This window comes from Hemicordylus capensis, chromosome 3, assembly GCF_027244095.1.
Source record: "Hemicordylus capensis ecotype Gifberg chromosome 3, rHemCap1.1.pri, whole genome shotgun sequence".
Taxonomy (NCBI): domain Eukaryota; kingdom Metazoa; phylum Chordata; class Lepidosauria; order Squamata; family Cordylidae; genus Hemicordylus; species Hemicordylus capensis.
The window spans coordinates 164,535,382-164,558,767 of NC_069659.1; the positions used below are offsets into that span (position 1 = coordinate 164,535,382).

Sequence of the window (23,386 nt, forward strand, 5' to 3'; positions counted from 1 at the left end):
GTCTGTAAAACCTCCTGGGGATCTTATTAGTGTAGAGCTAGCTCTTCCAGCACGAGTTGGAGTGCTTTTAGTATTCATTTAGTACTGATGCTTTTAGGACTCATTTATAAGGGAACGTATTAGTCCTCTCAAGGACTAGAGCATTCCTAGTTCTAAATATAGCTGAGAGCAAATATGAAAAAATGAAGGGGATAATGGAGGGCTGTAGAATTCAAACTCTCACAAATATGCATTCTCATAAATAGATTTTCATCACACTACAACTTCTCTGCATGAACAAGAAGGCTATTCAAACACACTAATAGGTAATTAATCCTCATTAAATGTTCTTCAGAATGTAAAGAGTGGTGTTTACTTGCCTTTGGCCACTTGGGGATTCCCATAATATCTGCATCTATTCTGGAATTGGCTATGTCTATGAAACACGTCAGGAGAGAGAAATCTAAATTTCTGAACTTTCAGTTCCTGGGGAGAGAGAAACAATGATGGAAACTATGATGGAAACAGACTATGAAAGCAAAGTCATCGCCTGACAACATTACGGCACATCTTTTGTATTATTGGCTTTTAGAGGAGAGAGGGGAGGAGGAGATGTGGGTCTGGGTTTTCTGCATCTCGTTTGAATCTGAAAATGGAATGGAACTGTCACAGATTAGGTCCTTTTTGGACCATTAGTTTCTATTATGTATAACCTAAAATGCTCTTGGCTATAACCTCCTTAGCTCTCCTCATTGCCCAACAGCTGCCTGCACTCGGTATGTCCCATTCACTCTGTTCTGAAGCCTATTAAGAATTGTATAGAGGGTGTTTTTGAGCCCTGCAGCTACATTTACTTCACTCATATTTATTGTTTATTACTTCTTTCATCAATGAAGTCAGGAACTTAATTAGATTCATGCCAAACATGTGGTTGCTTAAAATATACTGAATATATTTCTCCCCCACTCCTGTTTGAGTCCAACCTATACAGGGTGTCAAGAAGTTGGTTGCAGTTTTACTGTAGTAAAACGGAGCAAGCTTATCACTGGGGAAATAACCACTCTTGGAGGAGGGAAAGGAGATCCATTCTGATGTGTGAGATACCACAGGCTGCCATCAACATGCAATGGCTGACTGCAGGGAGCTTGCCTTTGGCCACATATGTTTCTACATGCTGGTCATATGCAAAAGCCTGTTGCCAACAGCTTATCCTTTCCACCCAGCAACAGAGTAGAAATCTGCAAAAGCCTTTGCACATGCTTAGCATGTTGAAACATGTACAACTTCAACTGCCCCACTCCTTGGTCGCCATAACATAAGAACATAGGAAGCTGCCTTATCTAGGGATATGCATGGAACCAGCAGGGGGTGGGTCAAAGGTGTGTGTGTGGGGGGGTAACTTTAAGGGTGGGGGAGGGTGCTCTTGCCCCTCCTGCCGTGTTTCCCCCACTGGCATTACACTGCAAAAGGGTCCAGAGGGGTGGCAGCGTACCATCCTGCTGCCCCCTTATCTCGTCGGGCCGGAAGTCACAGGAAGTAACTGACACACATGTTCACATCGGGTGCGCATGCATGTCGGAGGGGTACACAACATGTGCATGAACGTGCCGGCGTACGTACGTGCATTGGGTACTTCCTGTCACTTCTGGTCCGACAAGGCAATAGGGCAGCAAGGAGTTATGCTGCTGCCCTGCCAGACCCTTTTGCAGTGTAGCATCGGCAGGGGAAATGCGGCGGGAGGGCACCCCCCCTACCTTTAAAGGTATCTCCCCACCTTCGAACCGGTCAAACCGCTGGTTGTTCGAACCTGTTTGGAGGCCTGTAAAAGGGCCTGCAAACAGGTTTGTGCACATCCCTAGCCTTATCCTGCTGTGGCTAAACTATTGGTCCATCTAGCTCAGTAGTCCACACTGATTGTAGCTCCAAGGTTTCAGGCAGGAGGCCTTCCCAGCCCTATGTGCAGATGTCAGGGATTGAACCTGGCACCTTTGATATGCAAAGCAGAAGCTCTATGCAGCAGTAGTGCCTGTCCACACACACACACACACACACACACACACACACACACACACACACGACTTGGCTACAAATATTTAATATTCCAGTATGCTTCACTTTCTTATGCAGTTCATCAATTTACACTGTGCATGCCTCAGTCTGCTGATGACAGTACACACGTACTGATTTCCAGCACTTTGTCAAGTGCCCCTAAATAGGCATGAGATACTGCTCAGTGAGGTACCAGCAGATACATTATCCTTTCCCAGGCCACCCTTTGACTGGGCAGAGAACTGAACTTCCAATCCACTTGTGAAGCCTGTTACCTGATTACCCCTTCATTTGCTGCGTTATTGATTTAAATTAATTTAAAAGATGTATATTCTGCCTTTCTGCCCCATTCAAGGGACTATCAAGGCTGCTAACCATCTAAATGCAACAATGTCATAAATAAACAAACATCTGAGGAAGAAGAAAACAACAACAATAAAACACACAAGCTCCAACAGTAAAACACATCACAGCATTAAAGAAAAAAAAACAAGATGAGGACATGGGCCAAATCAGTTTAAAAAAAAAAAGCTCTATGAAATACATATGGAGGCTATTCACACGATAGTAGGGAATCGAACTAGCCTCTGCTAGCCTGATTTTCTACCATCGTGTGAACCACCAGGCTCGGCTGCGAGCCCAGTGGTTCTTAAGCGGGTCACCCGCTTAAGTAGTCCAGTGCTTAAAGCAGGTTTGCGGAGCGAGTGCTCTGCAAACCCGGTTTTTGCAATCGTGAGTTGCCATGGCGTGGCTCCATGCCTTGGCAACTCACAAGTAGACACCTGACCGGGAAGCTCAAAAGCGGGTCTCTCCAGCATGCCCTGCACGCTCACGCAGGGCATGCTGGAGTTTCTGGGGGCCATGCGGCCCCCAAACTCCCCAGCCCCCACCAGCTCCGTGATGGAGCCTGCAGTCATGTGGGCGGCCGCTGCAGCTGCCGGAGCTGGAGCAGACTGACTGCTTGTCTGCGGGTAGAGGGGGCTAAGCCCGCTCTCCTGCAAACCCTCCCCAGGCAGCTCCCACTGATCATGGGGACCACCTTGTGATTTTACTGCCACTTTAAAAGCTAGTAATGATGGGGTGAATCAGGCTTCATGGGGAAGAACGTGCCTACTACTACTACTACTAAGCACCACCATAATAATTTATTAATTAACATTTATATTTAGATACCACTCTTCAACCAAAGTTCTCAAAGTGGTTTACAAAGACAAATAAATAATACACGAATACATGTAAGATGGTCCCCTGTACCCAAAGGGCTCAAAATCTAAAAAGAAACGTAAGGCAGATGCCAGCAATAACCACTGGAGGGATGCAAAGCTGGGGCTGGATAGGACCAGTTGCTCTCCCCCTGCTAAATATAAGAGAATCACCACTTTAAAATGGTATCTTTGCTTAGTTAGTACACCAATTGCCTACAATCAGAGTGCCACTACCAGGAAGACCCTGCCCCGATTCCTCACCAACTGAGCATCAGTAGGCAAGAGGACATGGAGCAGAGCTTCTAATGATAAAACAGTTGGCAGGCAGGTTCATATGAAGGAAAGCTGTCCTTCAGATATTCAGGTCGCAATTCCATTACAGGGCTTTGCACCTACCTATAACCAGAACCTTGAATTGTGCCTGAAAACATACCGCAAGTGAGTGACGACTGAAAAGCATTGGAGTAATACACTCTGAGCGCCAGGCCCCCCAGAGCACCCTGGCTGCTGCCAGGAAAAGATGTACTAGATAAAATTCCCAGTCTCCAAGGATAGCCATGTGTAAAGAAGTCCAAGAATGATGTGACTAAGGCCTCGTTTACTGTAGCCAGGTGTGGCTTCTTCAGGAAAGGGTGCAGCTGGACACTCCTAACCACAGCCATAACTTGGGCCTCCAAGGTCAGGGCCAGATTCAGAAGCATTCCCAAGCTACTTCAAGGGGGATGCAGCCCAACCCACAACAGGTTGCAAACTCAGACAAGAATTGGCTTTCCAAATGACTAACAGCATCTCTGTCTTTCCTGGATAAAGCTTTTCTATGGTCAGGCAGATGTTCAGAGCATTCCAGATGGAAAGGACAGATAGAGCTGGGTGGTGATCACCAAAGAGATGACACCATACTCTAAATCACTGGACAACCTCTCCCAGCAGTTTCATACAAATGTTAAATGGCATGAAAGACATGATGGATAAACAGTGCCTTCTAATACTGTACCACCACCACCACCTCCACCTCCACAGCAGCCCAGAAAACTGCCTTTCTGGTCAATGGTCAGTGACATCAAACACCACTGATAGATCCAGCAAAACCAAGAGGGACCCACTTCCCTTGTCCTCCCACACCTTAAATCAGGGGGAAGATCAGATTACCAAGCCATTTCAAGGTGAGGGAGGGGCAAGGGAGTCTCTTGTGTTTTTGCCTCTTGCAGCTTTGCCAGCATACACATCCATCTTGTGTTCATCATTTGGTTATTGGTGGTGGGGGGGGGGAGGGCAAGGAGGCAGTTACTGTATCATGCTTCCTTCAGCTAGCACCTGCTGCTGGGTGTTGATCATGAACCCTTTATACTGTTATCGCAAAAACATGATCATAATTAGATCAGGTCCATGTTAAGATGAAGGTGACCACATATCAGTATTCTAGTTGCTCTGATGAGTCAGCAAGTTTGGCCTGCAAGCCAAACAGGCCTCTTGGGCCAAAGATACGTACTGGGTGGTGTATTTAGTCCTTCTCTTTTCTCTTCATCTTGCACTGAGAGGCAATGCATGGGCTGAATTTGCCCCCTGTCTTCAATACTGCCCAGTTATCAACTGACTGGCTTTGAGACCTGATCAAAGGACTTTGAGTCATGAGTCCTTTGATCTTTTCCCAACACATTCATTTTGCAAAATGACTTCCTTTCCTTCCCCCACCCCTTGGGGGTGGGAGAATCTGTGTTCAGGAGCACCTCATGTATCTTCTGAAGCTCAATTAAACTATACTGGAAGCCAGCCAGTGTCTATAAAATACCAAGAGTCCTTTCTAGGAAACATCTGGCAACCCTCTAACCGAACCATCTTAGAAAATTACTCTGCAACCAATTCTGAAGGGAAATGAAAGGCTGAAGGCAATGTCAAATGTGGTTTGACAAAATGAGAAGCTAATGAGATATGAACAGCAGTCCAAGGGTCTTTCAGCACGGCTCTTTGCCCCCGCACCAACAAAAGCACAAGGCGAGAAATGGAGGAAATGGGCCACAATGTATTAGTGAACAAGCCAATTGATAGCAAAGAGAAGGGGATTGAGGCTCCACACCCCACTACAGTGCAGGATCTAAACTAAGGGACAGGCACAGCTGCAAGCCCCTTGCCTGATTTTTATGCATGATTGCACCCTCGCTCTGAGCATCAGTACTGCCCTAAGACTGAACAGTGCTCTTCTTAGCCAACTAATAAGGTGTCGGCGGGAAGGCTCGCCCCTCCCCCCATCCAACCAGGCAGCATTTAAGGTTAGTGGCATTTCCCCTATATAAAGAAGTCGCAGCCATGGCTCCCTGAACCAGACAGCCTCTAAAGGATGACTGGAACTCCTTATCGTGCCAAACACATATTTTAAGGGGTTCACTGTTAAACAGGCCTACATATCCTTAGACCCACACTGCACCTGCTGGTTGTGACCAGGAAGAGCTAGCTGGCTAAGGAGAACAGTGTGAGGTAGCGTGAAAAAGCCCCATTCCCACCCACTGAAGCCGATTGTAAGGAGGGCCAAAAGAATTCCTACCCACCTCCCAAAAGGACAACCAGAGAAGCCCAGACTGTGCTACAGGTTTGGAAGCAGGGAGTGTGGCTCAGAATTCAAGTGAAGGGCTGGGTGGGCTCACTCTGCAACAGCTGCCTTGGCTCCATTTGCTTAGGCTCCTGCACCAATCACCCAGCCCCACCAAACTTGCGCCTCATTCAAAGATGGGTAGACCAAACCTGCTACGTCTGATACTCACTCAGGTGGCGGCAACATATCTGAACTGTTAGGTGAAGGATCCTTGTTCCTTTAGTTGTGTCCAGTTTTTGGCACTACATCTGAAGAATTTGCATTTGAAGAAGGACATTGATCAGGTTCAGAAAAGGGCAACAAACATGGTGAGGGATCTAGAAACCAAGTCCTATGAGGAATGCTTGAAGGAGCTGGGCATGTTTAGCCGGAAGAAGAGAAGACTAAGAGAAGAGATATGATAGCTGTCCTCAAAATTCTGAAGGGCTGTCACACAGAAGCAGGGGTGTAACTACTATTAGGCAAGGGGAGGCGGCTGCCTGGGGGCCCCCACGCCTCGAGGCAAGTCACATGACTATATATTGTGAAGTGTGTGTGTGTGTGTGTGTGTATCAGCGAGGGGCCCATTTTAAAATTTTGTCTCTGGGCCCACTCCAGCCTTGTTACGCCCCTGCACAGAAGGACCAGACTTGTTCTCTGTTGGTCCTGAAGGCAAGACTAAGACCAATGGATTGAAATTACAAGCAAGCAGATTTAAGCTAGACATTAGAAGCCCTTAAGGATAGATTTTTGGAAGTAAACACTCCTTCTGAAAGATGATGCTAAAATCACAACATCCCCCACTCCACCATCATTGGGACTGAAATAAAACAGACTAGTTATGCTTTTGTCTGTTTTCATTTTTGCTACTTCTGCTTTCTTACCTCTGCAGAGAATGTCGGATAACAACAACAACAATAACAACAACAATAATAATTGAAATATCTAAGATGGCATTTCCCTAGGTGCTAATGATCTAGAAGACAGCATACAGTTATAATTTAGTATATTTAAAATATTTATAGCCCACCTTTCCAAAATATTCAAGGTAGCTTCCAATCATAATTAAAAATCATGAAACAATACATGAAAAAAAAAACCTATATAAGCTAAAAGCAGCATGAGCCATCTGAAACCTCAGTTATCTGACAGCAAGTACTGGAGGTTCATACTTTTCTCATGACCTTGCCCAACTGCCTATAAATGTTGAAAGATGAGGAGAGAATGGACATGTCTAACCCATCTTGAAGGCAACTTATTTCCCCCCTCTAAAATCAACAACTCTTCATTGAACCCCAGTATCCACTGCTTTGCCTCTTGGTAAGCCCACCCTGTGATGAGGAGCATCCTGAAGGACAACATATAGTTGTCTATATATTATCAACACACCTGAAGCAATTGTTAAGGGAGCATCATTCAAGTTTGGTTTTTTTAAGTAATATTGGATCAAGAAATTTTAAAACCTTTTCTGGGTACAATTCAAGCAGGAAATAAATTAATTCACTGAGAAGATGTAAGAAGCAATGATGGGAAGTGATAAAAATGAGAAGTGAGTTTGGAGGGTTGATTTATGACAAAAGATTTCCGGAGATAAATATGCATACTTCGGGCAAATGTTGACTTAGCAAATGTATGACAGCAGTCTGCAGAATATCCATAGGATGTAAACATTAAGGAAAAAAAGTGCAGCTGAATGTGATCCCTGTACATGTGAATATCTGACAAAAAAGAGGCAAAAAGGAGCAGAGAAAAATGGGGGTGGTGGTGGTGGAATCCTTAACACTGAGGTGCATTTAATGCTGAAGTGGAATGATGACAGCTTTAGCACCTGAGCCATTTAAAAATTGGACCGAAAGCAGCCCTGGAGAATAAATATAGCCAGTAATAATTCTGTACTGGCAAAGCAATGAGCTATCTGGCCGAAAAGATCTTTTTTCAACACTAATTTCTGTAATCGGAAGAAGATGAAATGAATAGTAATTTCAGGGATTTTTTTCCCCCAAGGAAAGCATAGTTTCAGGATGAAATTTCACATTATGATTTGCCATTTGAGCATATTTTATCAAATGAAAGGCTAGCCAACATGTTGGTATGAATTATACGAACACTCCAAGCTGTAGGTGATGTGGAAAAGAATTATTCATACAAATAAGCAGTAATAAAAATTTTAACAGAGGGTTATAGCAGACACCAGACATGCATGTGTACCATTAGGGTAATTATTTACAAAGCATAGGACTGTCTGGCTTTTGATGAAAACTCCTCATGCAGTCAGACAAGGCAGATGAGTGCCCTGTGCTTTCCTCCAAGCTGATGCCTCATTTTGTGAAACCCAAAGTTCAGTGACCATTACACAGTTGGTAGAATATTACACATCGGCTGGGAAGGAGTCAAGTCTCTCCCACTAGCATTGCTAGAATTTCTGCCTGGCCTAAATTTATTGACCTTTTAAAAACTTGTATCTAAATTTCTAGAAACCTTTAACTGTTGGGCTTTTATTTAGATGCCTTTTTGCTCTTTTCTAGAGTGTTGATCCCAAATAAGTATGATTGGTAAGCAAGCTGGCTGGATGTTACCTGTGTGTGAGGAGGCGTTTTTACTATTAACTGCTGGAACCTGCTGAAATCTGGATTAACCTTAATTGGAAAGGATGGCAAATAAAAAACGGCAAAGATCTTTGCCGAAATCACAGAATTCCTTCAAAGCTGTGAAGCAATTAAAAGATAGATCAGTTTTTATAACACAAGGAGTCTGCGGTTATATTAAATTCTTTCCCCATTCTGAACAGATATGAAGTGCTGGAGCTGAAGAGACACTGGCTGCATTCACACGTAACGTGGAACCGGAGGTTGATGAACCCGTGGTTTCAATTTTAAACCATAAATTGCATAGCAGACGTTCATCCAACTGCAGTCCAGCAACCTCCGGTTTCAGGAGAGTGGAGCCCTTCCCTCTTCTTGGTTCACCAAAGCCACTTCCCAGCAAGCTCCATAGAGCTTGCATCACCAGACTATGGGCAAAGCATCAGCACATCACCAGAGTGGCTGCAATTAGCCACAATATTGAAGGGGCTGTGCCAAGCACATTCATGCGTTTTCAGAATGGCCTGCCTGCCCTCGGCAGAGAAAGGGCATTTAAATCCCTTTAAATGACATGCCATTTCAGAGCTGCTTCTTACACCGCCCTCTGCCTAGGAGCCCCACAACAAAACTGTTCTGCACAAGCACAATGAAGGGGGTTGTCTTGGGAGGCACTGCTTCCCTGTTAGGAAAGGAAAGGGAACATGAAGACTTCCTAGGAAGGGATACATATGTATATGCTGTGACCTAGGATGCTCTTGTGAGGGCTCACCCCAGCAAAGCAGTCCATGGAAACCAAACCAAACTCCTGCTCCCCTGGCAGCTTATTGCCAGTGGACTAGTACTCTCATGAGAGGGCCAGGCTACTGGGGAGGACCATTGGGTTAAGCACTCTCAGTCTTCCATCAGGCTGCATGCTCATGAGTTGAACTAACCCAACAAAGGGGGTTCTGCTTGTGTGGGGCCCCCACTCTCTCTGGTTAATGATAGAACATCTGCATTGCAATCCTCTCTTCCCCTGGGAAGATATTTATGGACCCAAAGGAGATTGTGATGCTCCATGTGTCAGAGCCTAGTCATGTATGTGGACAGGGGATCACCGGGTGCAGGGACAGATCTTTACTCTCATTCAAAATTCCAGTTTAGGGCTTGTGTTGTGCCCTATGCAGATCTGCCGCTGTGGGGAATTACAGGAGTGGGGAGCTCCAATTTCCAGCAACACCAGGAAAGCAGGTTCACTGTTTGGGGACACAGCAAGGGTGCACATGTCCACATGGGTAGATGGGCTGGCAAGGGGCACGCTTTGACAGCTACTTGCTGGCAGTCACCAAGACAGGGAGACAAGTTGCCAGGGTACCCATCCTGGCAGCTTTCCTGTATGGAGCAACCTGGTTCAATATAGTGCTCCCATTGCCTGAAACTCTCATAAGAGAGCTGTAAGTGGGAGAAGATGTTGTTTTGTCATCATGCATTATTAGCGATTCTGCCTGACACCTCTGTCTCCACTGACAGTTCTTCTCATAAGTTACGAGGGAGTGAACAATCCACTCAGGATTGACATCTGTCACCGTCACATATAAGGAATCTCCCCTCTCAGTGTTGGCAATGCTATTCCGGCTACCAGGCCCTTCTCATGAGTAAGCCTAGGGATTGCACAGGTACCCCCAAGAGAAAGGGGCTGGGGCCCCCATGCCCAAATTATTTGTTCAAAAAATAGACATTGGCTGTTCAAGAATTCCTAGATAAGGCTGCCTTTTAAACCTGACCCTGACTATCCCCCACTGCCCACCATGTGTTTCCTTCCTGGCACTCTAATGGGGTGCTCTGCTTATGTTGCCACCTAGTGTGTTTGTGCTTGTGAACATACATCATTGTCACTTTATTCTCAGGGAGCAAAGCACTTAGTGCCCATTCTGTCATCCTGCCCCCTTTCCCTCCTGCTTGCCAGGAAGGGGGAGCAAGGGACAAAGTGGGGAGAGGGGATGCCCCGTTTGACTTTGCCACTTGTCACGCTGACAAACTTGGGATGGGATGTGGCATCATCTCCGTTGCCAGGCAACTGCATTGCTGCATCAGGGAAAGGAGGGATCGGGCAGGTGCTCATAGAGGTGGCCAGCAAGAAGCACCACAGGCATGGAGCAGGCAGGATCATGGGTGGGTGTATGCCACTTATGGTGGCATCCACGTTTGGACGTAACACTTTGGTGGCCAAACCTCAGGTCTCGGCGGTGAACCTTACTGCAAACTGAAGGTTCAAATTGGAGTTTGTAGAGGGAAACCACAGGTTGCTTGCACCGTGAAACCACGGTTGCATGCATTTAGATGTAATGGAGTTCCAACCTCTCCCCCCCCGTGTAACTCTGGTTCACATTGCGTCCGAATTCAGCCTCTCTATTTTAGAGGCTTTGCCTGTTATCCCTGGGATGAGGCTTAAGAGTGAGGAGTTGCCATCAAAAATGGACAAAGCTGAGACTACGAATCCCAGTGCTACAGTCAGAGAGCATGACATTCCCCACTCCCTTGATACCATTTCAGATTTTCTGGCTAAGTGTGCTCTTCTCACGGCCCAGACTGTAATAAATTTACTAGAAAAGACATTCCTGGCCAAAAGGTGGATCAGTTATTTGAGTTATTTGAGGCATATGTGCAAATATCTTTAAATAATACGTCAGCCTCAGCAGAGCGCCAGAGATCTGCACTGTGTAATGATGAGAGAAAACGTAGGCCAAGTATAAATAAGACATATAATGACACAAATCCAGTGTTGCAGAGATCACACACTCAGAGGACTGATAAAACTTGTGCTCCATGAACCTTACAAACTACGCAGATTATGCTACACATAGTTATGAATCATGTAAACAGAGAGCATTGGAATAGCAAGTGAGCAGTGATCCACTCACTGATTGACCTGTCTGCACTGGAGTTGAGTGGCTTCCAGATTTGGCATCACAGAAAAGAGTGCTGCTCACATTTAAGCAGTCAGTGATTCCACTTGTGCTATTTAAAACAAAAGCTCTTCTTGCCAGCTTTCAAATAGTTCCAGTCCATGTGTTTTGTGATATTCAGTTATGGCCATTGCTGTCTCAAAGGGTAAACTCAGCATGTCTAGTGCTGTCTTGAGCAACTCTGCCCCACTAGATAAGCAAAATACAACACTGGCTCCAACAACTGCAATTGCAAACCAAAGGCCAATTAACCAAGCTCACCTGAAAACACTATGTGACTCACCAGAGACAAAGAGGCCAATACTCCCCGATACTCAGTTGGCAGATGTGCAAGTTGTTCTAGCAACACAGATAAAGGGACTTCATCATGACCTAGTATCTCTACGTGAGACTGCTGAGCTTGTGATGGCATATCTCCCCCCAAAAGCTCTAAAGAGTGCACAGGAAATGCTTAAGTCAGGACAGCTACGAAAGGCTGATGGTGTTTCTGAGCCATTTTCTGACCCTATTCTACTTAGAAAATTCAGAGATAAAGAATGGGAGTGAGGAAATTAGAAGTACAACTGGCATCCCCCCCCCAAAAAAGGCCTGTATAACTTGGTAAAACACAGGAAGCAGAAGCATACACATCACAAGTCCTGATTGATCTAAGTGAACACCTTCCATTGGAGTTTGATAAGGATATTGAAACTCTAAATTTTCCCAGTACTGATTATAATGGGTTGACCTAGAAGGAGTCTGATTACCATTTTTAAAAAATGGTTCTGCCTCACCAAAATTAGTGCAAGAATTTGCAACAGACAGCAGGCAGAGGACTCAAATTCAACATTGGTTGAGGAATTCCCATCTGAGCACCCCATGAGATTAGAGCTGTTGGAAGCTCACTCTAGCAACAAGATCAATGACATCACTACACTCATTGATGATAGTTTGGAGGCCATGCCTAGCTTCCACAAGCTTCAACATCTGAGCCTGCTGAATGACATAATATGACATAATATGAACCAGCTCAACATTGCCAGTTGAAATTCAAAGAAAAGTGATGCTACCTTTATTGATTATATTTCAAAATTTGACATTCTTCTGTTACAAGAGACTTGGTCAACAGCAGTTATAGAACTAGATGGTTTTGTCTCTTATGGGCTAAATGCGGTACCTGGACTAAAGAAAGGGAGAGCAAAAGGGGGTCTTGGATTGTTTACCAGGTTGTGAGCTGAGGCTGTTAAGCTAAATTCTTATTTGCATCTTGCAACAGCCTTGGCTATTAAGTTTGACTGCAGCAGCCTGCTGATTATTAATTTTTTTAAGGATATTTATATAACTCTCTTCAACCAAAATTCCCAAAGTGGTTTACATAGAAAAATAAATGAGACATAAATAAGATGGCCTCATGTCCCAAAGGGCTCACAATCTAAAAAGAAACATAGGGCAGATACCAGCAACCACCACTGGAGGGATGTTGTGCTGTGGTTGGATAGGACCAGTTGCTTCCTCCCAGCTAAATATAAGAGAATCACCACTTGAAAAGTATCTTTTTGCTCAGTTGGCAGGGATAATGCTCAGTCAGCAGAGGTTTATTAATGTTTATATCCCCCCTCCCCGCTGCCGCAAAAGACTGTAATCTTATATTATAGAGTTTTGGAAAGGGTTTGAGGCTTATATTATCAAAATCCTAGCTGTCTTCTCTGAATCCTGTTATAAGTGGTGGAGATTTTAATGCCAGGTTGGGCCCAAACAATGCCTGCCTGTATGCAGCCTACCAGAGCTATCCCCCTGAGATGCTGTGCTGCTCCCTTGCAGACATGCTAGTCCAATGATAATGTATGTAACTTTGCTGGTTTTTGTCTAGCTTCAACAATGTATGGATTGGACTTCTTTATATTAAATGGAACAGCTGAAGATGCTGCCAGAATCACTGGCTTTACCTACTGGCTTGGGGGGCAGACAAGCATTATTAACTATGTTATTGTGTCATGAAATCCAACTTAATCTGGTTGACCATCCTCAAGGATAAAATTGTAAAGCACCTAGAAGAACAGGCCCTGCTGGGAGTCAGCCAGCATGGCTTCCGCAGAGGTAAATCTTGCCTCACCAACCTTTTGGACTTCTTTGAGAGTGTCAACGAGTGTGTGGATCAAGGTGATCCAGTTGACATAGTCTACCTGGACTTCCAAAAAGCTTTTGACAAAGTTCCTCATCAAAGACTCCTGAGGAAACTTAGCTGTCATGGGATAAAGCGCCAATTGCATGTGTGGATTGCTAACTGGTTGAAAGACAGGAAGCAGAGGGTAGGTATAAATGGAGAGTTTTCACAATGGAGGGAAGTAGGAAGTGGGGTCCTCCAGGGATCTGTACTGGGAGCGGTGCTTTTTAATTTATTCATAAATGATCTAGAAGCAGGGGTAAGCAGCGATGTGGCCAAATTTGCAGATGATACCAAACTCTTCCGGGTAGTGAAATCCAAAACGGATTGTGAGCAGCTCCAAAAGGATCTCTCCAAACTGGGGGAGTGGGCAACAAAATGGCAAATGCGGTTCAATGTTAGCAAGTGTAAAGTGATGCACATTGGGACGAAAAACCCCAACTTCAAGTATATGCTGATGGGATCCGAGCTGTCAGTGACGGACCAGGAGAGGGATCTTGGGGTCGTGGTGGACAGCTCGTTGAAAGTGTCGACTCAATGTGCGGCAGCTGTGAAAAAGGCAAATTCCATGCTAAGGATCATTAGAAAGGGGATTGAAAATAAAACGGCTAACATTATAATGCCCTTATACAAAACTATGGTGCGACCACACTTGGAGTACTGCGTACAATTCTGGTCACCACATCTTTAAAAGGACATTGTTGAACTGGAGAAGGTACAGAAGAGAGCAACCAAGATGATCAGGGGCCTAGAGCACCTTTCTTATGAGGCAAGATTACAACACCTGGGGCTTTTTAGTTTAGAAAAAAGACGACTGAGGGGAGACATGATAGAGGTCTATAAAATCGTGCATGGTGTGGAGAAAGTGGAGAGAGAGAAATTCTTTTCCCTCTCACACAACACTAGAACCAGGGGTCACTCCATGAAATTGATTGCCAGGAGGTCTAGGACCAACAAACGGAAGTACTTTTTCACACAGCGTGTGATCCACTTGTGGAACTCTCTGCCACAGGATGTGGTGACAGCCAACAACCTGGATGGCTTTAAGAGGGGTTTGGATGACTTCATGGAGGAGAGGTCTATCAATGGCTATTAGTTGGAGGGCTGTGGGCCACCTCCAGCCTCAAAGGCAGGATGCCTCTGAGTACCAGTTGCAGGGGAGTAATGGCAGGAGAGAGGGCATGCCCTCAACTCCTGATGTGGCTTCCAGTGGCATCTGGTGGGCCACTGTGCGAAACAGGATGCTGGACTAGCTGGGCCTTGGGCCTGATCCAGCAGGGCTGTTCTTATGTTCTTATGACCAACTAAGGGTAGATTGTTGCTTGGATAGTGAACATTTACCTGTGGTGCTCTGTTTGAAACAATTTGTATGAAATCTATATATGCAGGAGAGGTTTCAGCCAAATATTTTGGCTGATAATAGGTCTATCAGACAATGGTTCCCACGAGTGGATGAGATGATTAGAACTCTTCTCAGCTCAGAGAAATTTCTCCAACTCCATGCCTCTGTTTACAGTTGATTCACCCAATAGAGTTCTTGAGCTGTTTAAAACTACCACCCAAATGATACAGGAAACCCTCACCCACATTAACCTGGGCAGAACCCATGTCCACACACACAGATCCAAATGCTGGTTTGACAAAGACTGTATTGTTGCTAAAAATGAGCAACCCTCATCTGAGTTGCTATAGTTCAGCTGAGGTTTGGGAGGCACATTTCAAAGCTTTGTATTCTGCTGACGATGGTTGTACATTCTCACCAATACCTAATTTGGCCTCCCTTCCAGATTTGCCCCGTCACTACTACAGAGGCAATTAAGTTGGTAGCCCAACTTAAACCTGGAAAGGCCCCTGAAGGCTATTCAATACCCTTTGAATTGATAAAATCTAATATTGCTTCGTGGGCCCCAGTGCTTGCAAACCTTTTCACTTGTATAGATCAAACTGCCCGCATCTCAAAAAAATGGGGTACAGCCATTGTTGTTCCGATCTTTTAAAACAGCAATAACGATTGACCAATCAGCTTGCTTTTTATTATCAGAAAGCTGTATGCTAGGCACCTTCATGGGAAGCTAGTGGATTAGTTGGAGCAAGACAATATACTGAGGGAGGAACAGGCCAGGCTTAGAGCAGACCAGGCCAGCGCAGATCAAATTGAAACTGTGATGCATGTGCTTTTATATTGTTCATTCTATCAGCGTATTTGCATCACTTTTATTGCACCTTTTTAACTGAATATGCCAGGTAGATCAGCTGAGTTTTATTCCTCCCTTCCGCCCTTCCTTCACTTCATTTCATTTCATTTCTTTCATTTATTTATATACCACCTGATATGTGCATTTCTAGGCGATCTTCACAATTTAAAACACAAGAAATATGAAACAGAGTAAAAACAGTTAAAACAATTCCTCAGAATAAAAAGGTAAAAGAATCTCATGAGATAAAAACAAACAGTTTAAAATTATGTTAATAGCCTGAGAAAACAGGTGTGTCTTGAGGATCTTCCTAAAAGTAAACTGAGAAGGAGATGCTCTTATTTTAACAGAGAGGATATTCCAAAGCCCCAGGACAGCCATTGAGAAGGCCCAGTCCCAAGTCGCTACCAAACAAGCTGGCAGCAACCATAACTGGACCTCTCCAGATGATCTTAATAGGCAACAGAGTTAATGACAGAGAAAGCTCTCTCTTAAGTACCCTGGACCCAAGCTGTTGAGGGCCTTATAGGGAATAACCAGCAATGTATTTTGCTTGGAAACATATCAGCAGCTAGTGCAGTTTTAAAATGGTCCCTTCGGGTTCCAGTTCCAATCCAATCCAATCTTGCAGATCGGAATCTATCAACAACATTTTCTCTGACCAAATTCTGTGCCGCAGCCTGCAAGGCCAGGCTCGAGTTTAATTATAACTAAAAATTTAAGGCATATAGCATTTCTACATAATTAAGTATTTGGATGATTAGTACATAGTATATAGATTTTTAAGATGTTGAGTAGTATATATATTCTGTCTTAACTTGTTAACATGTGAATTTTGCCGTCGATGTCTTTCTGCTTGTTGGTTCTGGCAATGACCGTAATAAAATAATCTACATCTCTACACACCAGCTTTCTATAGAGTAATAACCCTTTGCAGTGCTAAAGCAAAACAAGATATTGGTTCTAATATTGTCAGAATTATATATTTCTGTAGGAAAGGAAAGATTTCAATTCTTCTCAGGTTTCATCTCATCCCTGAATCCATCTACGCTTGAATTCCACTGCCCTTCATTTCATTTTTCTTGAATGTAAGTGTTTCTTTTCTGCTTAATTTCAATCATTATTTATATCCCTGAGGGCAAGGCTGCCTTGATCAAGAAGTGGTATGAAGTTGCTTTTGGAGTAGGATTACAGAGGAAGTGCCATTGTTCTCCCACAATCCTCTCTGCGTACAAGCCATTGGTTTGGCAAATCTCCCATCATCAGTCCACCTCAATTTCCTCTCTTGAAATGGGACTCTCTTTACAGAGCTGTGAGGATGTATATATAGTAAGATTGTACAGCATTTTATTTCATATAACCAGCACCACCACCACCACTACTGCTGCTGCTTCTAGGGCAGCTTTATGCTGTAAGAACTGTATAATTGGAGCCCATTTACATTTTCTGGAATGTGGGAATATAAACAAAGTGTGACAGTTTTCAAACAGATATTAAATATCCCTTTGTATCTTCAGTAGACTTGTGTGGAACCGGTGGGTGTAATTCAATTTAACTATTGCGGTCCTCAGCAGAAGGTTTTATAAGAACTTCCATTTGCAGTCATGCTGCATCATGGGCCATGAGATCTTAAAGTTGTATATGCAGTTAATTGCTACAACACATGCATCTTCATTTTCATTTAGGGGAATCAAAAGAGCTTTGGATCATCAGACTATGGGTGGTGTGACATGGCAAGGTTGAAATATTGCAAGAATAGAGATACTGTGAGAAGATATTACTTCTTAAATTCTGAATAATCCTTTCAGATATCATTTTGCCTGATTTCATGTTTATATCATCTTGCTATTTTTTCCCTTTTATTTTACATGTATATATTTATTTGAGTGTGACCAACCCTGAGAGTAGAGTACTGAAGGAAGGCATGCAAATCTTTTCCACAGATAAAATAAATAAATAAAACCCATGCATGTATGACTCATAAGCAGATGTACACTGGAATAAAATTGTAGTTTTAAAATGGCAGGCAGGATTTTCAAATAACAGAAGAGGTTGCTAAATCATAGCAAAAATGTTGCCAAATATTGCCAAAGTGTAAACAAGCAAACATGATGTAAACAAATATCTCAGGCAATTTGAAGCCAGTTAGCATTTTGTAATACACTTTGCAACTCAGATCCTTATGACACAACACCAATCACATTACAAAGGGCTGGACCATTTTAGCTTGAGTTATAGAGTGCTAGTCTTGGCAACCTTGATTGCTGACGACATTCGCCCTATTCAGATATGATGTTGAACAGGTATAGATAACATGTTATTCACATGTTATGCTGCACATAGGCATAAGAGTACACTTCTTATCTACACTATGCATTTGATGGACCTGTACCCAGGTTCACTTTTTAAATGAACAAAAGTAAAGTAATTCACCCCTTGTAAGTAACCCCTTGGAGGCCACCAGGTTCACCTGCGAGCTTGGTGGTTCTCACGGTCAGGCGAAATCAGGCTAGGCTCCCCTAGCCCGATTTCACCTGATCGTGGGAATAGCCTCAATGTCTGAATAGGGCTAAGACAAAGTTGGGATATCTAGGTTTAATGTGGAGGTAGGATCTTAAAACTGAGGATCTTCAACCTGAAGTAAGAAGTTGTGCTTCTTCCTGATCTGTTGTAAACCTCCTGTTCGCCATCACACATCTCCTGAAGTATACAGGACAGCAGGTATCTGTCATAATGTATAGTACAGAAACATAAAATACTATGCTTTCTGTGAGATATAGATATAGATATATGGAGCCAGCGTGGTGTAGTGGTTAGAGTGCTGGACTAGGACCAGGGAGACCTGAGTTCAAATCCCCATTCAGCCATGATACTTGCTGGGTGACTCTGGGCCAGTCACTTCTCTCTCAGCCTAACCTACTTCACAGGGTTGTTGTGAGGAGAAACTTAACTATGTACACCACTCTGGGCTCCTTGGAGGAAGAGCAGAATATAAATGTAATAATGTAATATATGACATAAATATGAATTGTTTCCATCTCAGAGACTATGGGAAGAGGAGATTATTTACTTTCTTAAATTTCTGTAGTGGCAAACAGTTGATACTCTGCTCTCTTTTCTGAACCATCAGACACCAAGGCTCTGTCAGAGTGGACTAAATTAAATTATTTAGACTTGCTAATGCTGTAATAGATTAAGCTTTTGTTTGGCTTTAAAACACACGCACACCACTTTCTTTCTACAAGCAGAATGTCATTTTCTTGAACATGTAAAGGTCTGTGGTATGCCAATGTCCAATCCACTGCAGAAAACTCACTGCTCATCCACGGAAACTCATTTCCTTGCTATCAACTAGTACAAGACAGCAAAAGCCTGCCAATATTTTTCACTCTTTATGTCCTACGTGGTAGGAGAATGATTTCTTGAACTGCTCTATGCACAGGGCGAGAGACAAGCACAACGGGATTGATGGAAAATCTTTCTTCATTGTAGTCTGAGAGAGGAAGCAAATAAACTCTTTTGTATTATTCAGCTATTCCTTTTATGTTTTTCTTTTTCTTTTCTTTTCTTCTTTTTGCCAAGCTGTTTGGCTGAAAGCGCACTTGACAGTTCACCAGCCAATCAACACTTCTTGTTTTTGTGGTGGTGATGGGGATGGTGGGTGGGATTATATCCCTGAACCTGCAGCTCTAGTGCATGTGAATAGGTGGACTCCAGTGGGTACATTAAGGTCCCATGCAAACAGTTTTTCAGTCATTTAAATGAGGAGAACAACTCCATACAGGCCAGGAAAAAATACTTCAAATTCTTAAGCACTAGCTTCATTTTCTTCTTCAGAGGATAAGTATTGGTAAAATATTATGAAATTTGGCAAAGTATTAAATCCATGTTTAGTCCAAACTAGAGTACTACTCAGGCACTACATTGACCGTACATGGGTTCATTTTCTAACTGAACCTGGGTACAAGCTGCCTCACTTGCAGAGTACAGATAGTGCACGTACTACTGTACAAGCACTGAGCATAATACGTGAATAACTATGTGTGTGTAGATCTTATGTGCATGCACTGTATAAAGATTGTACACACATTGACCTTTTCATGTGAACAGGACGTAATTATACATTGTGTACTACTGTACGTACTTCTGTACTGCTACCGTCCAAGTTGGACATAATGTGTGGATAACTGTATGGGTATACACTACACACTTCTTGTACATGTGTAGAACACAAGGGGTGAATTGGGTGAGTTGTGACTTCAAACATGTTGCTTGGCCCTGCAGAACAGCCTGATGATCCAAACTGGAACTGCTGAACAGGACAGGGGGATTTAACCACTTGTTCCCTGCCTAGATTGTGGGAGGAGCCCGCCACTGCTATTTGCCACAGATGATAAGCTCTGCAAAATTAAGGAATACAAAGATGGAAGTTCAAACAAAACCTTTTGGTTGCTACCCTGACTAGTGCTGAACTTGCACTCACTAGCTAGTTACACTGAGTGTGGAGCTTGCACTCCAGACTAGCAGTAGAGGCCGGATGCGGGCAATGCAGCGGTGCGAGCAATGCCAGAGGGGCAGTTAGAGGCACCTTTAAGGGAGTACTTCTGGATCCACACCTCTCCCTGGTATCTAAGGCCAGAGGGGCTTTCTGTCAGCTTCAGCTGATACGCCAGCTGCATCCATTTCTTGAGATGAACGACCTCAAAACAGTGGTACCTACAGGTGAAACTTGGAAAATTAGAATATCGTGCAAAAGTCCATTAATTTCAGTAATGCAAATTAAAAGGTGAAACTGATATATGAGACAGACGCATTACATGCAAAGCGAGATAAGTCAAGCCTTAATTTGTTATAATTGTGATGATCATGGCGTACAGCTCATGAAAACCCCAAATCCACAATCCCAGAAACTTAGAATATTACATGGAACCAAGAAGACAAGGATTGAAGAATAGAACAATATCGGACCTCTGAAAAGTATAAGCATGCATATGTATTCAGTACTTGGTTTGGGCCCCTTTTGCAGCAATTACTGCCTCAATGCGGCGTGGCATGGATGCTATCAGCCTGTGGCACTGATGAGGTGTTATGGAAGACCAGGATGCTTCATTAGCGGCCTTCAGCTCTTCTGCATTGTTTGGTCTCATGTCTCTCATCCTTCTCTTGGCAATGCCCCATAGATTCTCTATGGGGTCAGGTCAGGCGAGTTTGCTGGCCAATCAAGCACAGTACACTGTATACTTTTGCACGATATTCTAATTTCCGAGTTTCACCTGTATGTTGAGAGCCGGCAGTCCCTCAGGTATCCAGGGCCCAAACTGCTAAGGGCTTAGAAGGTCAAAAACAGCACATAAGCGAAAACGTGAATAGTGAGGGCAAAATCCTAAATGAGGCTTAAATGTACTTAAGCCTCATTAGAGCAAAATTGGGAACAATGGATTTCAAAGTGCTTACATTTGGTGGGATCATTTATTCTTCATTATTTATGATTTATTCATTCACTTGTAGCCCACCTTACAGCTAGAAAAAGCTGAAATGGCTTCCTATGCCATGCATCATATCTGGACTACAGTAATATAGGCAAGATAGCCTTCTGTTTAGAAAGCTGACCCCAAAATGAACACCATTGTTGTGATCTGAACTAGATGCTGGATGCAGAAGAAGGAGAACACTTACTGCTTTTCCTAGTAAATGCCCTGGTGTCTCATTCAAAAGGTTACAGCAGCAGATTTCACAGCAGCATTCTATGGCCCAGAAGAAAACTCAGTTTATGTGCAAATGCTGTGGAGCAAGATGGTGTGGAGGGCATAGATTAAGAACCCTTTACATTGGGTGCTAGCTCACATGGAACCTGTGTACACCCTGACTCCAGTCCACCAATAAATATGCCTCCTTACTGCCACACTAGGGGCATATGTATTATTTTAGAAGAAAGAATGATATGCTAGATGCAAAAGGCTTCCTTTCCACAATATTTTCTTTCTCAAATCCAACCGACATGAAGCTGGCTTGGGTCCCAGTATACTCAAAGATGCTCTATAATTTAGCATTAGTTTTACACTCTCCCATTAAAATATCTCCAATCCTCCACAAGTATAATAAGTCAATGCTATGAGGCTTCATCCATTTTCTTCCAAGAGGAGAAATGCCATACCGTGATTTACCAGTCATGAAATCTGCACTGAGTTGAGAAGAAAGAAAAGAAAAGAAAGACAAATAGCCTGTGATTTCTTTGTTGCATAAAGGTGATAAGTTGCTGCATTTCACAGGAAAGGCACAAAATAATTGTGACAATCTACATTATGAAGCTACCTATTAACTAGGTTAGAAATGTGTAGCTGAGCTCTTTTACATTTCTGAAAACCCTGCATCTAGATCTGCATTTTAAAACTGAGCAGGAAGCTTTTTTAGACTGTTTTGATGTCATGTTTTCCTCCCTATTCTTAGAAGAATGCAGGGCAGGCCGCAGATCTCTTCCAAATAAAATCTCACCCCCACAAGGCCACAGTCACATGTGGTGGGACCTGAGGCAAAGCCCTGTGCTGGGCCTGAACCTTTCCACCTGATAGTGCCTGGCAGCCAACTTGCATTATCAAAAACATTGGAAGTGTTTATGGTCCTATAGCCAGAATCTGCCCTCCCACACCATTCTGGGAAAACAGAACCAGAGATAATCCTTTTTATTAAATAGTTCTTACAGAAGAAGGGAATGGGGCAGATGTTTCTCTGCCCCAGGAGTAATGTAGCTGGAGCAATCAGGAAGTTTCACAGTGTTGCTGGTTGTTCCATGAAAGTTTTCAAACATTCCATTGTATTGAGTCAAACCGTAAGGGTTGCAAACTTCTGCAACATTTCTATAAAAGATGGTTAAGCAAAAAGTTCTGAAATACAGAGTAGAATCTTGCTGTCAGTCTAGTCTAGAGGTTAAAGGGAATTCTACATTTTGAGGAGAAAAATGTTCTTTTCAGACAGGGAAAAAAGAGCACCATCTGAACACACTTTGAGGTCAGAGTGCAAGAGAATATTTTCTGTCGCATGATGGATCGGCTGGCAGTGTCTAAGACAGTCAAAGGTGTACTGTAAATACACTAGCAAATACATCACTACCCTATTATTATTGTACATTCTGTAACACCCTGAATATGGCGCCATGTAATTAGACAAATGTGCTTCCATCACCCCAGCAGAACCATAAAATATATCACCCGACAGACAACATCCAGTTGCATTTTGTAAAAAGCACCAAGCATAAAACATGGCTTGTACCTGTACGTCATGGCAGGAAGCCAATATTTATCCCCGGTTTGTATTGCAAGGAAATGGGGTCCTCAGGGTCAGAACGAACAGCTGCTTTAATTATAAGATCCCAGTATATCACATCAAAGTTTTCACCGTCTTGTGCAAAACTCCAGAATATACCCCAAGGGTTCATTTCGATCAGCTTTCATTTTTATGATGGATAAGTCTATGTAAGAATTGTCTAGCAAATTATCTGTTGCAGGTGTCAAGATAAAAGGGACGTTCTCTCCTCTGCTGCATAAGGCAACAGTATATGGCATCCATTATTAATGAAAATGTTAAACTCTCTGCTGCCTACCCGCCCCGCCCCCCACTTCCCTTGATAAGTATGACATGAGATTGCTTTTGCAGGGAAAGTTTTCAACCTCCTTCTGGCTACTGCAGCTGGACCTTTGATAATAGATAAAGCGCCTTTGCTTGTTG

General features: G+C 43.5%; 1 protein-coding gene across 6 annotated transcripts in view; it reads left to right on the forward strand.

Annotated features, from left to right (window-relative positions):
- The window catches only part of GPC6 (glypican 6), a 1,119,686-nt gene that overhangs the window by 998,003 nt on the left and 98,297 nt on the right, over positions 1-23,386 (forward strand). The window lies entirely within an intron of this gene.